Raw genomic sequence first — 15,910 nt, 5'->3', positions numbered from 1 at the left:
ATTAAATCCTCAATAAAGCTTGACCTGTTGTATATAGTAGTTAGTTGTTTTTCTTTTTGGTTGTGCTTCGTTGGGCCTTGCTATGTGTTTTCCCTTTTGTTTGTTGAGTTAGGGTATATGTTTTGTTCTTGAAGATTCTAAAAGGAAGTAGGTATCATTTGTATAACATCTTGCTAAATTCTGAGAGACTTCGACTCTCTACTATTTATGATTCATTGTCATTTGGTTGAGTTTGAAACCTTTGTCTATACTCATTCAAAGTGGTATATAATTGTTTAAATATGATACGAGGTTTTGAATTTTAATTTGGAAAAGGCTAGCTTGATAAACTCAACACTAACATCACATTAAGATACATCAGAAAGGTTTTATGAGATAGTAGATAAATTGGGTATCAAGTGAAAAATCTGAAGTCAAGGCATTTCATGTTATCCACCATGGCTCCCAACCCAGTTATCGAACTTCAATGTTTGGAAGTTGCTTGAGAGATTATTGAAAAAAGAAGTCATTCTCTATATCCTATAATATTCCATCAAAAAAAGGAACAAAAAAGAGAGAGAGAGAAATGATCCTCTTAAGAAACTCAAATGGGTGTTTCAAGTAACCTCCACCGGGGCTATGGATGCCTGGCTGGCAGTGGACCACTACTTGATGGAGACTAGAGGTATCTCTATCAGGGCTATAGATGCCTGACTGGTAGCAGAGCTATGCCCAGGATAACCTTGCATGAAACACGATTAATGACTTCACCTATGTAACTTGCGCCTAGTTTCCTTTGACTATCTACATTATTGAAATGATGGAGTAATAAATCATACGCACACACTTAAGAGTTGATCATGTCTATTTCTCATCTTGGTTGTTTGTTCAAATCACTTATTCATCTTAGATTCTTATACATCCTTTTGAATGATAATAGCCTTACGTGTCGGGTTAACCAAAGATTCTGAAATTCTAAATTGCCTATAGTCATTTTTCTCAGACAGTCACCATTTGTTATGCCTAGCATATCTGTTTCCCCATTTGGTCTCCTTGAGTCAAAATATGGACCCCCTTTTTTTATTCTTTTTGGTTTTACCTCAGAACTCCAGAGTCCCAGAGTCCCAAGGTCCCCTTTTGGTTCCAACCTCGGAACTCTGGAGTCCCGGAGTCTCGAGGTCCCTTTTTGGTTCTGACCTCAGGACTCTAGAGTCCTAGAGTCCCGAGGTCTTTGTTGTTTTGACCTTGGAACTCTGGAGTCCCGGAGTCCCAAGGTCCTTGTTGTTCCGACCTCAGAACTCCAAAGTCCTGAGGTCTTGGGTCTTTTGGCCTCGAAACTTCAGAGTCCTGGAGTCCTGAATACCTAAGGTGGTTTTGTTTTCCTTTCTGTTGACCTCGAAAACCTAGGACCTCGGAGTCTCGGGGTCATGTTTATGGTTTTCGTATGGAAGGATTCGGGAGGCTATATATAAGAGATGATGAAATTTTAAAGTTCATTTGTGAATTCAGAACTTCTCCTCCCTAGTCCCAAGTTGTGAACCTCCGGACTCCTAATATCGCTTTTGGTGTTTGTTGGGTTTTTGATTCACTAGGTTGGTGAGTATTTTGTGGTTTTTTCTAGATTAGATGTCTTTCTTGTTGTTTTTTTTTTTCACATTTTGGTTTTTGGGCATGCCCTAGTTTTCTCACTCGGAACCCCAGATCCCTAGAGTTTTGGGTGTTGACCTTCATTCCACCCTGGAACCTCGGATCCCCAAAGTTCCAGGTTTCAACTTCCATTCCACCCAGAACCCCGAATCCTTAGAGTTTCGGGTGCTAACCTCCATTCCACCCTGGAACCCCGGATCCTCAGAGTTTCGGGTGCCTATTCCATTCCACCCCTGAACCCAGGATCCCTAGAGTTCTAGATCGCCCCAAATCAGGAGCCCAAAACCTTAGATCTCCAGAGTTCTAAGCCTTCTTCTTTTGTGCTGACCCCAGGACCCTGAAGTCCTAAAGTGAATCAAAATTTATGTTTAGTATTGAGGACTGAAAATTTGTGTTTTACCTGTAGGTTCCAATGGTTAGATGGACTCATCTGCCAACAAGAGAGGCAAAGAAATTGATAGACTTCCAGCCACCATGAAATACCAATATTAGGGATAGGTCCACGTTTCAAAGCTAGATGATCAAATCAAATGGGTCATGGACACCAAAGTAGGTCACACAGAAATTGGGGATATTGGAACCCAATTGGATAAACCCAACCTATATGCTCTCCACTGAAGAATCAAGAGGTCTAGTCTAGTGGAAGCTACTGTATTCCCACAGTTGCTACAAGCACCAGAATTTATAATGACCATCGCTCCATTCTACAATCCAGAGACTAGAAAGTGCACTGATGCACAGGGAAAAACTGTTATCGACTTGTCTCTGGATATGCTAGGGTTCATCTTTGGAATCCCAACTAGGGAAGAGGCATTCTTACTAATTGAAGAAGAGGCCTCAAAGGCATGGCACGACAAGGTATCAGCCAGCAAAAGACACATGAATACCAATTGGTTGGAAGAAGAGAGAAAAATAGGGCTCAAAGCTACAGAGGTCCTGAGGGCAGACTTCAAAGAGCCTCAAAGGGACTTGATTACTATGCTCAACAGGGCCTTCGACAAGCCTGACTGCAAGTATTTCCACCCTTGGATGTTCCAGTTTATGACTACCATATTGGTATGGAAGCAATATTTTGATTGGCCACAAATCCTTTCTAACAATATTTGTAAGTAGATGAAGGAGGTGTAGCATACCCAAAAGTTCTTTTTCACATCTTATGTCATTTGGGTAGTTGCCAGAGCCAGAAAATTTCTAGGCCTACAGGTAGAAGGATAGTTAGGAGAGAAGGAGGGACAAAAGAAGATATGGGAGTATTATTCCCAACTTACTCTAGCCAATTCTAAGGTACATTTCAAAAGGGTTAATGATGCCTTTATTTTCCCAATAATCATCAAATTAATAGGGGATACAGGATACCGGATTAGCCTTGAGGCTATGGCTATCATCCGGGAGTGGGCATCTTGGTTTATCAAAAACCCACAATCCACTTATATCAGGGTTAGTGGATTTATAGGGAGCCCAATGTTGTTGCCTCGGTATTGAAATGATAGGGTGATCCTTTTAGAATATGTAAGGCAACTTGTAGGCCTCCAATCACTGTTGTCATCAAAGCATAAGGCAGGAATTGATTTCTCAGTGTCCATTGGGTATTTTGCATGTTCCAAGATATAGGTGGCAAAGTTGGTAGAAGAAGAACTTCAAGATCTAAACTTGAAGGAATATAAGCACAGTAGGGAATTTTATGATCCCTATGGGAAACTTCAGCAAGCTATGCCTAAGGCATATGAGGGGCATAAGCCCATCTTGGAAGACTTTTGGGCCAACTTGTAGGATAGTTTTGAGGTTAGGGAGAAGAACTATAATAGGTTGTCCATGCCGTAGGTGAGAGATTTTGGTATTGAGACTAACCTCCCTAAAAATATGAGGGATGATGGAGAGTTACTTGATCCAATTTATAGAGAATTGGGGATAGACAAGAGGCCCCTCTCCTGAGTAAAATGGTCTACAAGCAAGGATACAAATATGGAGAAGGTCTCCTGAGTAGTCATCAATAGAACTAAACAATGGTTAAGCTAGAGGGTAAGGCTGAGTGTGCCAAAGAAAAAACATAAGGAGTCCACCTCAGGGGTACCTCAGTCAAGAGGCCATAAGGAGTACACCCGAAAGACAAGGTCAACCTCAAGGCAGAATACCTCCACTAACCCAGGTGAGGAAGATAGGCAACAAGAGAGTACTGAGGACTTATTAAAGAAACTTCAAGAGAATATGAGGGAGTCTAAACTACTGAAAAAGGCTATAGACTTAGGGGTGACCGATGGGCTAGGCGCGGTTCCACTTGCTAAAGTTCTCCCACCAAGGACCGCTATAGGCCACATTGAAGAAGAGGGTACCCAGGGACAAGAAGAGAGAGTAGAAGCCACTAAGGAGGTACCCACTCAACTACCTTCCACAGGTACAACAAGTGCTTCAGGCATTGCTACTCCCGTACCACCATTAGTTAATTTATCCATAGGGTAGCCTAAAATGCAAGGTTTCATATCCACTACTGAGGAAGTAAAAATTAGAAATGTCCAGTCTGAATCTAACTAGGAGGAAGAGGATCTCAAGCAACAACAGTCACCAGGGAGCGAACAAGAAGGGGGTGAGGTAGAAGACATCTTGAATGAAAGGTTGATTCTAACTCCTCAAGACCAAGAAGACCTGCTTAAGGATATAGAAATTGGGCAAGCAGAGATGGAGCCAAGTGATGAAGAAATGGCATTCAATGAGGAGGTCAGTGGTAGGATGGGAGGATTACATAAACAATAAGCTCTTTGAGCTAACCTAGCCCACCAGATTTCATCATTTCAAGATCCTAGGCAAACAAGAGCCGAAGCAAGAGATGAAGCGGAAGAGAAGGCAGAGGTTCATCTCATAACTGCAGATATTGTATCACATCAAGGTGATAAAGCCGAAGATATACCACAATGGCTGGAGTTCACCTTCGAGAAGAAAAAGTGAAAAGCAAAGATCCCCAAGGTTACTCTACAACAAGCAATCATCAAGGAACCCCCAAAGGTTAAGAAGTTGAAGACGGTTCATCACCTATCAAAAACTAGTTCTAGTAAAGTCATTGCAGATGTGGCAGTTCCATCATAGGCTGAGGGAAAAGCTTCTCCCAAATACCAATTATTATAAATAAACATAGGTAGGCAAACCAAGTGGGGAGAACTAGATACCTTAGAGCTAGCCACAAGCGTTGTCAGAGGGCGCATGGGAAAGGAGCACACTTCAAATATGGAGCTTAAGGCATAGCTTGCGTAGTATAAACAGCTTTTGATAGAAATGTGTAAACCTTTGGACTCTTGTAGAACGAATGACCTACCTTCAACCTCATCACTACTAGAGGGAGAGGTAAAGGCACTACTAGAGGTGAGACGAGTAGTTGCGGTCGCCAAATCTTGGACTCAGGTGAATGCAGCCAAGATTACATTGTTTCTACAGAATATAATGGAAGCATACCATAAGGCAGTACAGGAAGGTGGAGCTTTGACAACCTGTTCCACACAATGGGAGCAGAAGGAGAACACCTTTAATAAACAACTCTAAATTTTGAAAAGGATACTACAGTTAGGAGAAGAGCTGATAGTAAAAGAAGACCTCTTAGAAGGGGATAGTTGTGAGAATTTACAGTCCTACATATACATTTTGGAGCTGAAAATAGAGATGTATTAGCAGTATATCAAGGAGATGACTAGTATTAGGCACCCTCTCCTCAGAGAGATTTTGTCATATGAGAATTTTGTGATGAATATACTAAGGCCTATTGGCCTTAGAATAGATGATACTAGAATAATGGACTAGCAGCAAGTTTTGAATCAATGGGATGCATATGAGGCACAAAACCTAGGACCTGCCACCCAGTTTGATGTTGCCCTTATGGATTGATACACACAGCTGATTACTCAGTGTCAAGAGGTGGCAGATATAGTAAAGGAGTTAGAGGAACAAGGAGCACATGCAGATGAGACTTTGAAGAAATATAAATTTAGAATTAAGCATGTAACCAATCTGGCAGTCCAAGCAATTGCATGCATAATTGAAAATTATAAGGCTTTTACCAAGAAATAAAGGATAGGCACAAAATTGCTAAAGATACCAAAAAAATTTCTTGATTTTAAAACTACTCCTCCTACTCAGGTCCCAATTTTGAAAGAAATCCTACATGATTACGAAAATGTGGCTCACCCAGCATGGTCTTCATAATGCTCATGCAGCGTCCATTTTGTAGTTGTTAAGTGGAGTGTCCAAGTAGAAACTTGCAAGTTAACTGTGACTCCTAATTTTAGTTCTTAATTTAGGGTAGAGTTATTTCCTAAATAATAGGGTGAAGAACTTCTATAAATTGAGAAGTGGGATTCATTTGTAAGGGTCCCAAATTGATGATTTGTGGCCTACTTAGAGATTTTTAGAGTATTTTGTAGATTGTTAAGAAGTTTGAGTTATTTTCGTCATACATTCATGGAGATTAATATGAAAAGCAGCTTGTAGATTGCCTGATCTACATCTATATTCTACCAAATTGTTCTGTGTAATTGGTAACGTTTATTATTTTGAGTTACCAACGTGGTAATAATTTTTTGGCTATCATGTTATGAACCATATTGCACACATCAGTGGTGTATGAGAATTACTATGATAGGCCATATTGTTGATGATTTTATGTCCATAGATTTGTGAAATTGATGATTTTGTAGGTTTTATGGAAGTTCGTTGTTGAATGCTAACTTGGATAATATCTGATAATTGCTTGAATTGCAGGGAACTAATTGAATAGTCTATTAAGTTGTCATTGTATTGATCTTCATTGTTATTTTCTTGTTTCCCTTACGCTCTGCATTTTATTTCCGCAAAGAGTCTTAAATCATAAAATACAAAAAAAAGGAGGAAGTGCAATTGTTCATAAACCAATGAGATTTAGCTCTAACCAGCAGGCCCCTTTACAAGTATAACCACATCAACCATTGAACTATCCATCACCATCGAGACCCGACTACAGAGACCTTGGGGTAGTGAGTTCTTCTAAACTTGTTACTTTTTGGGAGAGGTGGTGAGTGTTTGCATAAACTACCTGACTGTTGGTAGGTGTGTCAAAACACTCGTCAATAGGGACTTATCGGTTGCATCTTCTGGTTCACTGTCAGACTAAACTTCAATGTCTTCATCACCAAAATCATCATACTAGTTGACTTGTGGTTTTCTTTGTGCAAATATTCATCAACCCTAACATTCACACTCTTAATGACTCTCCTCTATCTCTTGTTGTAATATTTATAGGCTTTACTGTGAGTTGATTAACCAAGCAAGATACCTTCATCACTCTTGGAATCAAAGCCACCTAATCCATCCACATCTCTCTTGATGAAGTATTTACTTCCAAACACCTTGAAGTATTTGACTGATGGTTTCCAGTCATACCACAATTCATAAGGTGTCATATTGATGTTTGTTCTCAATTTAACCTGGTTCAAGGTATAAATTGTAGTATGAACTACTTCCTTCCAGTACATGTCTGGTATGTTTGCCTCATTTAACATTGTTCTAGCCATCTTCTTGAGTGTCCTATTTTTCCTTTCTACCACTCCATTTTGTTGTGGTGTCCTTGGGGTTGAGTATTGTCTTCTAATTTCATGCCTCTCACAATAGTCTTCAAACTCATTAGATGTAAATTCTCCACCCTGGTATGATCTTAGGGATTTCAACTTGCATCCACTTTCCCTTTCAACCATCTTCGATCTTGAATATTTCATATGCTTGTGATTTACCATGGAGGAAAGTGACCCATGTCATTCTTCAGAAGTCATCAATGAAGAGAATGAAATATCTCTCACCAGCTAGGGCCCTTGTCCTGGTTGGACCACATAGATCTGGGTGCACAAGTTCTAAGGGACTTGAGGTGTTGTACTCTTTGGTCTTGAAGGTTACCTTGGTTTACTTCCCTCTTACACACTCATCACAAAATGTGCTTACCAGTTTGATAATCTCTGGTATGTGTCTCACATAGCCCTTTTCGCTCACTTTAACCAAATTATCAAAATTTGTGTGGCCTAATATTTTGTGCCACAACCATCTTTCATCCACTTGTCCCAACATGCATTGGGATTCAAAAAATTCTTTCAGATTGTACACATTTCCATCTGTCCTTTTTCCTTCTACTACAATTTGACCGATACTCTCCTTTCTTATCTGGAAACTAGTAGAGTCAAAGGTAAAATTGTATCCTTTGTCACACATTTGACTCACACCTAACAAATTGGTCTTCGGGCCTTCTACATAATAAACATCATCTGCTTTCAATTTGTCTCCAAACCTCACTGAGCCACCATTCCAATATTCAAACTTGATGAATTTCTTCTTGTCTTTGATCATGTGATTGGAATAACCACTATCTACTACCCATAGATTCCTTCTTCCTACATGTAGGACAATCTATACAATCAGGCTTGAGTCTGTGTTGATCTTGTCTTTCTCAACCCAAACCGGTTGAGTTTCCTTCTTCTTGTCATATGCAATTTTATGCTCTGGTTTAGCTACTAGTTTCTGATCTATTACTCACTTCATTTTTTTAGCTTTTCTAAGTTTTCAGTGCTTTGCAATGTGACCAAACTCCTGACAATGGTAACATTTCACATTGGCATTGAAAGATGAACTTGGCAAAATATTGTAGGACATCAGTTGACTTCTCCTACATTCATAACTCCTATGACCAAATCCATTACATTGATAATAGACAACTTCTATATCTTGAAGTGCAGCAAATGGATTTCTAATTGCAAAACTAACAAGGGGCTTGTTTATCAATCTGCATCCAACAATCCTATGTCCAAACTTAATACATCAATAACAATAACCATGAAAGTTTGGTACATACAGGTTTTGTTGCCTTGGCCCTAAAAAAATTTGTCTTCCTGGGTGACTCCTTCTCATGTCATGAGCTTTGGAGAAACCTTCATTGTCAACTTTGGGCTTCCCTTTAGAATCAACATACCGGTTTGTAGGGTGGTTTCTTGCAGCTTCTTCATATGTCTTCTTACCGTATCTTTGCTAATAGTGAAAGTTTGTTTTTCTTTGCTTTCACTTGAGGAGGTGAATTCTATCTCCTTACTGGATGTGTCTTTGCTACCTAAACTCTATCCTTCTTCAAATCCTAAACCACTAGTATCCTTTGAATTCTTTTGATTACTCAACATCTTGTCCAAAGCTTCAGTGCTACCCTCATACTTGCTTCTCATTTTCTGTTCTTCCTTTCTCTTTTCAAGCTCCTTTTTGAGCCTTATAATTTCTTCTTCTAGACCTTGATGCTCCTTCTCCATCTTTATCAATTCAAAGGATGTGACTTCACATATCCTCTTTCTTTCTTCTATTTGGAGTTTCAAATCAGCAATTTGTTTCTTTGACTCCCTTAGAGTTTTCTCCAATTGGTATTCATCCTCTACTACAGCATGATTAAACCTTTTAAGTTATTTCCTTGTTTTACTCAAATCTTCAAGGGCACTTATGAGTTCTCCTTCTAGGTCCACCTCATCCTCAATTTCTTCATCTTCCTCTTCTTCATTAGCCAATTCATCTACTACCATAAAGAGATTGATTTCTCTTTCTCCCTCATAGAAGTCATCCTCTAAGGCACTTTCTTCATCTGTGGCATCACGCTCAAAGGTTTATAGGTTCTTCTTCTTCTAGTAGCTTCTTCTTCCTAGCCGGTAGACTTTCTTCTCTTTATCTTTATCAGAAGACCTGCCTGAGCTTCTTTTCTAATCTCCACCGGTTTCACTATAGGTACATTTACCAACAAAGTGTCCTATTTAATCATATCTAAAGCATTTGAGAGGCAATTTTCCTTTATACTTACCAAATCCTCTTTTAAGCTTCCTCACAAAGTTTTCCAACTCTATGTTTGAGTCTTCACTAGACTCGCCATGAGCAATTTCTTCTTTGCCCTTTTTGGTGGAGTTGAAAGTAGCCTCTTTCCTTGAAGTTCCTTCACGAGTTGTCCTCATTTCATAAGTAGTTAGGGAGCCAAATAACTCATCCATTGAAAATATTTTCAGATCCTTGGCTTCTTTTATAGTAGAGACCTCTGTATCATACTTAGATGTGAGTGATCTAAGTATCTTTTTGACAATAACTTCATCAACTATATCCTCTCCAAGTCCTCTGATGGTATTCATAGTTTCATCAACTTTGTGGAGGTAGTCTGTAATATTTTCTTCATCTTTCATCTTCAAGCCTTCAAGATGGCCTCTTAGTGTTTGAAGCTTGGCATCTTTGAACTTGACATCTCCTTCAAATAATCTATGCAATTTATCTCAAGTCTCCTTGGCGGATGATCGGTGCATAACTTTGACAAACTCATTATCAGACATCCCACTGAGTATAATGTGTTTAGCCTTTGCATTATTTTCATATTCCTTCTTAACATTTAGACCTATGGGAGGAACACTAGGGACAATATACCCATTCTTTACTGACATCCAAAAATCAAAACCTAGTGAGGATAGATAGGTTTCCATTCTTCTACTTCAAAAGGCATAGTTGGTTCCATCAAACATGGGAGATTTGGAAGAGGAGGACTCATTTCTTTCCATTCTTATTCTTAGACCAGAATCTACCCAAGCTAGAGAAAGCTTTGACCAATAGGGAACCTAAGGCTTTGATACCAATTGTTGAACACAATGTACCACTGAGAGGGGGGTGAATCAATGGTTTCTAATAAACTAAACCCTTTTTAAACCTAACTTATGATATTGGTTATCAAATAAAACACAAAGAGGATATACCAGTTGAATCAAAGAAAAGAGTAAAATGCAAGGACCCACAAAAGAATAACTCACAACACCAGATGTACGAGGAAAACCCAATGTGGGAAAAAAAATCAGTGAGAAAAGATACTGGAGTCTACTGCTCCAGTCCAGTCTCACAATAAAATAATAGTTTACAATGATTTAGGGAACCAACCCAAGGAGCATCAACCCAAAGGAGAACCAACCCTTGCACCGAGCTCCAAATCAGTGATATAAAATGATATAACAACTTATTACAATGATAGAACCTTGTTACAAATGTGGTTTCTAACACCTACTCAACTTCTATCTACTAGTTACAATTGTTCTCTATTTCACTGGTTCTTTCACTACCGGTTATCAAATCACTCTCTCTAATCCCTTACCAGTCACTCTCTATCTTTCTTATCTTCCCCTGATCCTCAACCTGCACTCTTTCACTCTGTGATGCCTTCCTATCGGTTCAACCACCATCGGTACTTTTTGTTACTACTTATCAAGTTGCCATTAGTTTCATGTCAAAGTTATTCTATATACTCTAGTCAGATATCTCTACCGAGATATTCAGTCAGTATGCATAGTCTAGTCGGTTACAGAAGAAAGTAAGTCTCAAAATGTAGTATACATCGAGCTATCTACCAAGTATCATTTCATGTCTACCGAGCAGCAAAGATGACACACCGAGTGAAATGTGTTACCAGATTCATTGAACTTGGACATGCATATGAATGTTAGGGTTCCCACAGATACTGAGAGGGGGGGGGGTGAATCAATATCTAACCGGTAGAAAATTTTCTTAAGACAAAACATGCAGAACATAAAGTAACAATGTACCGATATGCAAGAATTAATGTAATAAATAGAATAAAAAACATCCACATGAAAAGAACAACATAACACAAGATGTTTAACGAGGAAACCCGGTGTGGGAAAAACCTCAGTGGGATTTGTGACCCACAATATTCACTTACTGGCCAATAAGAGAATATTACTTACAATAGGGGCCTGCACATGCAGGAAGGCCAACTGCCTAGAGAACATTGCTCAGTGAGAAGTCACACTGACTTACAATGAGGATTATGCTAATCCAATATTTTGTACTACTTTACAATAGCATCTTCAATGCCAGATTTAGTACCGGTTCTTGCTCTGTTCTTTACATATACCCTTGACGTACAATTCACACATTAGGTCTGCCTAATAATTTTCTTTATGCTCACTTACCTTACCCTTACAAATGTCTACAATGATCTCCTTTATATACAAGAGTCATTTTACAATATGCCAAGTCGGCTTATAATAATAAACAAAATATTACATATCAAAAATCCTGTCGGCCTCTATGTCGGTATACATCTTTTCTTCTGTGTCAGTGCCGGTGCCGGTGTAGAGTGGTCTTGTTGATGCCGGTGCACTGTCTTGCTTGAATAATGCTTTGCCAATAGAAATTTTTGTCGGTGCCATAGGATTGCAAGGTTGCCATCAATGATAAAACCTTCAATCACACACAATGTATCATTGGAGTGTCCATATGCCAACAATCTCCCCTTTTGGCATTGATGGCAACACTCATGAGAAATTCCAAAAATATATCCAAAAATGTCTAGACCAAAAATTTACCAAAAAAGATGAGGGACTCCCCCTAAGTATATGATCCCTGTGTTTTGAATTTTCTCATCCTACTACTCCCCCTTTGGCATCAATGACAAAGGTTTTCAAGATGTTAGTAGAGTTTGTAGTTATACCGGTCCATAACCTCAACCTTGTAGTTGGGTAGTTATTATCTAAAAAAGATCACCCAAAATTAAGTTTATACTATCCATAAACTTTTTGTTATCTTTTATTGCTGTTTCAGTTCTCTTCATAGTGTCGGTGAGATGCTGCAATTGCTTTGCCAGTGTTTTACTTCCCGGTGTTAATGCCTCTGAGATTTCCTTCTGTAGAGATGCTAGATAATCCAATCTTGGACTCAGTTTAGATCTCAAGTATTTTGCCTTATTTATTATTGTCTCTTTCTCTTTCTCTTGTTTAAGTAATTCTGTCTCAAAATTTGCTAACTTATCATCAAAAATAGATAATGAATCCGGTGAGTTGACAAAATTGTCTGCAAGCTTGTTTATCTCTTCCTGTGTCTTTCTTATCTTCTTGTCTATATCTATAGTTAGGAAGTTTGTTTTGCATGTGTCTTTGTAGAGGTTTTTGTACTCTTTTAACAAACTACATAGTTCCGGTAGAAGTGTGTCAAAATCTCTATTACACTTCTTAATTTCTTCCTCAAAGAATTTTTGTTTCTCCTTTTCTACAATGTCCTTTATAGATTCTAACTTTATTTGCTCAATATTTCCAGAAATGTATTTACATAGTGTATCCAACTCTCCTAAAGAATCTTTATTATCTATATTACAATTAGGAGCGATTGTTTTCAAAATTGGTATTGAATCATCTATTGCTTTGTAAGCTTGTGAGCTATAATCAGTTATTTTCATGATGGATTCAAGTAATACCTCAGTCACATTTTTTGACTTTGATGGTGACCCAACAAAATGAGTACCGGTGGAAGTGACCATGCTTGTATTGACCTTTGGTAGGTTAGTTTGTGTCTGCATTTCCTTTAGCACTTGTTTTCCTACTTCATTTCTTAACGGTGGCATCTGTTCTGGAGCCTTTAGCTCTATCAGTTTCTCTATTTGTGCTTCAGATTCCATCTTTTTCCCTGTATCCACTATTGTTTGCTCTGTATTTCCTGTTATCGGAGGCTCTTTGGCCATATCTGATTTTTCACTTGGGTCTTTATCAACTATTATGTTGATCTTTTGGGTATCAACATTTACAGTGAATAGGACTTCATGATTTGTATTACTATCCTCTATATCCATGCTTTCAGTTGCCAGTTGGTTTTCAAGGATTGTAATTTTTATAGGTGGAGGTAGGTTATCTTTAACCTTTATGCTTGGAGGTCCACCAATTTTCCCTTTCCCTTTGTCTTTATCGTTCTGATATACCTTAATAGGCTTGGGATTCCTATATTCTTCTTGTTTTTCTTTTTCAACCAAAAATATGTCCCAACCATCTTCTGTTTCCTTTGAAACCTCTGTAACTCTACCTGCCATCAGTGAAATATGCTGGTGTGCAGTGGAAAAAACTATCTAGTTGGCCTAAGCTATCAGATCATCAATTTCTTTTGGGGAATTTACCGAATATATAGCAAGTAGTTTTTCTACTTTTATTTTCTTGTCCAGTTCAATTACTCCTTGCCTTATGGCCTCAAGTCTTTTGTATAAGTCATCAGGAATTTTTTTTATGACTTCCATCAAAAAAATTTTAAACATGTCCATGTGTAGTATTACACTCTCCTCAACTTTCCCTTTCTCATCAGCCGATAGGGTGTCATAAATTTTCCCTATGTTCTTCAATTTTCCTTCCTCTGTGATCTCATTGAACAAAATGTCTAGAGGTGCCAAGTTAGTTTTTGCCTTTTTCTTTTTCTTAGGAGTCAGCTTCCTTTTAGGTGTGACCTTTCTGACTGGAGATCTCATAGCTTGTTGCTTCTGCCTTGTCGTTCTAGGTGAAGGAGTGGTTGTTAGTGAGGGGTCTCTTTTCCTAACAACTCTTTTAAAAGTTGTTGGCATATCTCCTTCTAAGGAAGTACCTACCGGTGATAGATGAGCTTCAGGTTGTGGGGCTGCGAACTCATCTTCAGTTATGCCAGTTTTCTTTAATACATCTGTCTTAATGGCTTTTGCTTGTTTGGATCCTTTTCTCATAAAAGCTTCTACCTTCTTCACTCTCTTCTTGGACTGTATTTGTTTTTCTATTGTTTCAACACTACCAAATGCTTCCTCCTTAGGTTCATTGGGGGCTTCCAGAAGTGCTTTGGCATAATTTTCAACTATGTGATCATCTGTTTCATAGCCCATCTATGTTACCCAGATTGTCCTAGGGATGACTGCTTCCATCCATATTTCATCCTTTTTGATAACAAAGCATATATCATCTTTGTATTTGTCTACAATCTTCTGTGATAACCGTGTCCTTCTCTTCATTTTTGTCTTTAGTGCTTGAAAAAAGTCATGAATGTTGTTTTCCTTATTCTCACCCATGGTATTGAATAGTTCTATTAGTTGCTTTCCTACCGGTATGTCATATCTGAATTCTTTATATCCTATACCGGGAACTTGTTTTGTTATATGAAGCATTAGACACACTAACAGATTTCCAAATCTGAAGGTTCCTTTCTTATCCTTCTTTATCTTTCCAAGGTTGTCTATTAGTTCATCCTTTAGGCATTCACAAATGTCAATTTTTGCATTGTTGGTGATTATGTCATAAGCACTCTTAATGCATAAACTTGAAACTGAGTTGAGTCTATTGGCATGAGTGGCTTTGTAACCTAATATAATGCTTATGAATCTCACATTTGTATCCTTTACATCTTTAACCCTTAAAGATCTTTTATTAGATGTTGCACCTATTAGGTCAATGACTAAATCATTTGAAACTTTCTTGTTTTTATTTGGTCTTTTACCGATGGTCGGTAACCCTATGATAGCCTTTACCACTTGCTTGGTGATCTTATGAATTGTATCTAACTAGAAAAATTCTCCATGAACTCTGCTTAATACTATCCTAATCACATCCTTAGGAAATTCAGGAATACTAAGGATTTCTGTGAATCCTAGGGTTTCAATGATTTTGTGTTCAGCTTTGATATTGCCGGTATCATCACATATCTCAGTTTTGTACATGGTTTTGATTTCCTCATCTCCTAGCTCTTCAATATTGCAGTGAATATACATTCTAGGGTCTTCAGCATATACAACACCTTTAGGGATTTGAGAGAATGCACCTAAGGTATCATCTTTCTTTGCTATTTTGGGGACCAACTGAAATATGGGCCTAGGTCTTTTAATTACTTCCACAACAGTAGGGTTCGCTATGTATTCAATTGCAGAGGAGGATGCCATGATAAAATACCTTTTTCTGTCTTGGATGAATGATTGCTTGGAGTGTGCTTGCTTCTTGCTCGAAATGCCTTAGCTCGGAAATCTTCGCTCTCTCTGAAAGTTTGAAATCATAGTGAAATGAAATGGAGCCAAAACCTTATTTTATAAAGTCTTTTTTGCTACCTACCACATTAATTGCTTGTCGGTAATGTATTCACTATTTGCTAGTGATAAGTGATTTTCAACTTCTTTTCTCTAACCAAGGGAATAATAGCACATGTGTCATTAGATTGCCAAACCCTCAAGATAATTTTCTTCAATTAGATGAAGAACTTCCTGCCGGTGGAGCATCACATTGTCCTACCAATGGAGCATTTGTTGGTTCTATTGGTGGAGGATTATTCCCAATGTGTAGATCAACTTTTCTAATCCATTGCTTTGAGAATTCTTGCTTAACCTCTTCAACCTTTTCTTTACCTTTCAAGCTAGTACTTTTGTTGTCTATCAGTGTACCTTTACTTCTACAAAATTTAGCAATATGACCAATCTTGTTACATGCATAACAAGTGACATTATTTTTCT

The sequence above is a fragment of the Cryptomeria japonica genome, chromosome 1, assembly GCF_030272615.1.
Source record: "Cryptomeria japonica chromosome 1, Sugi_1.0, whole genome shotgun sequence".
Classification (NCBI taxonomy): domain Eukaryota; kingdom Viridiplantae; phylum Streptophyta; class Pinopsida; order Cupressales; family Cupressaceae; genus Cryptomeria; species Cryptomeria japonica.
The sequence above is the reverse complement of the archived record's forward strand: the minus strand, read 5'-3'. Positions refer to the sequence as shown.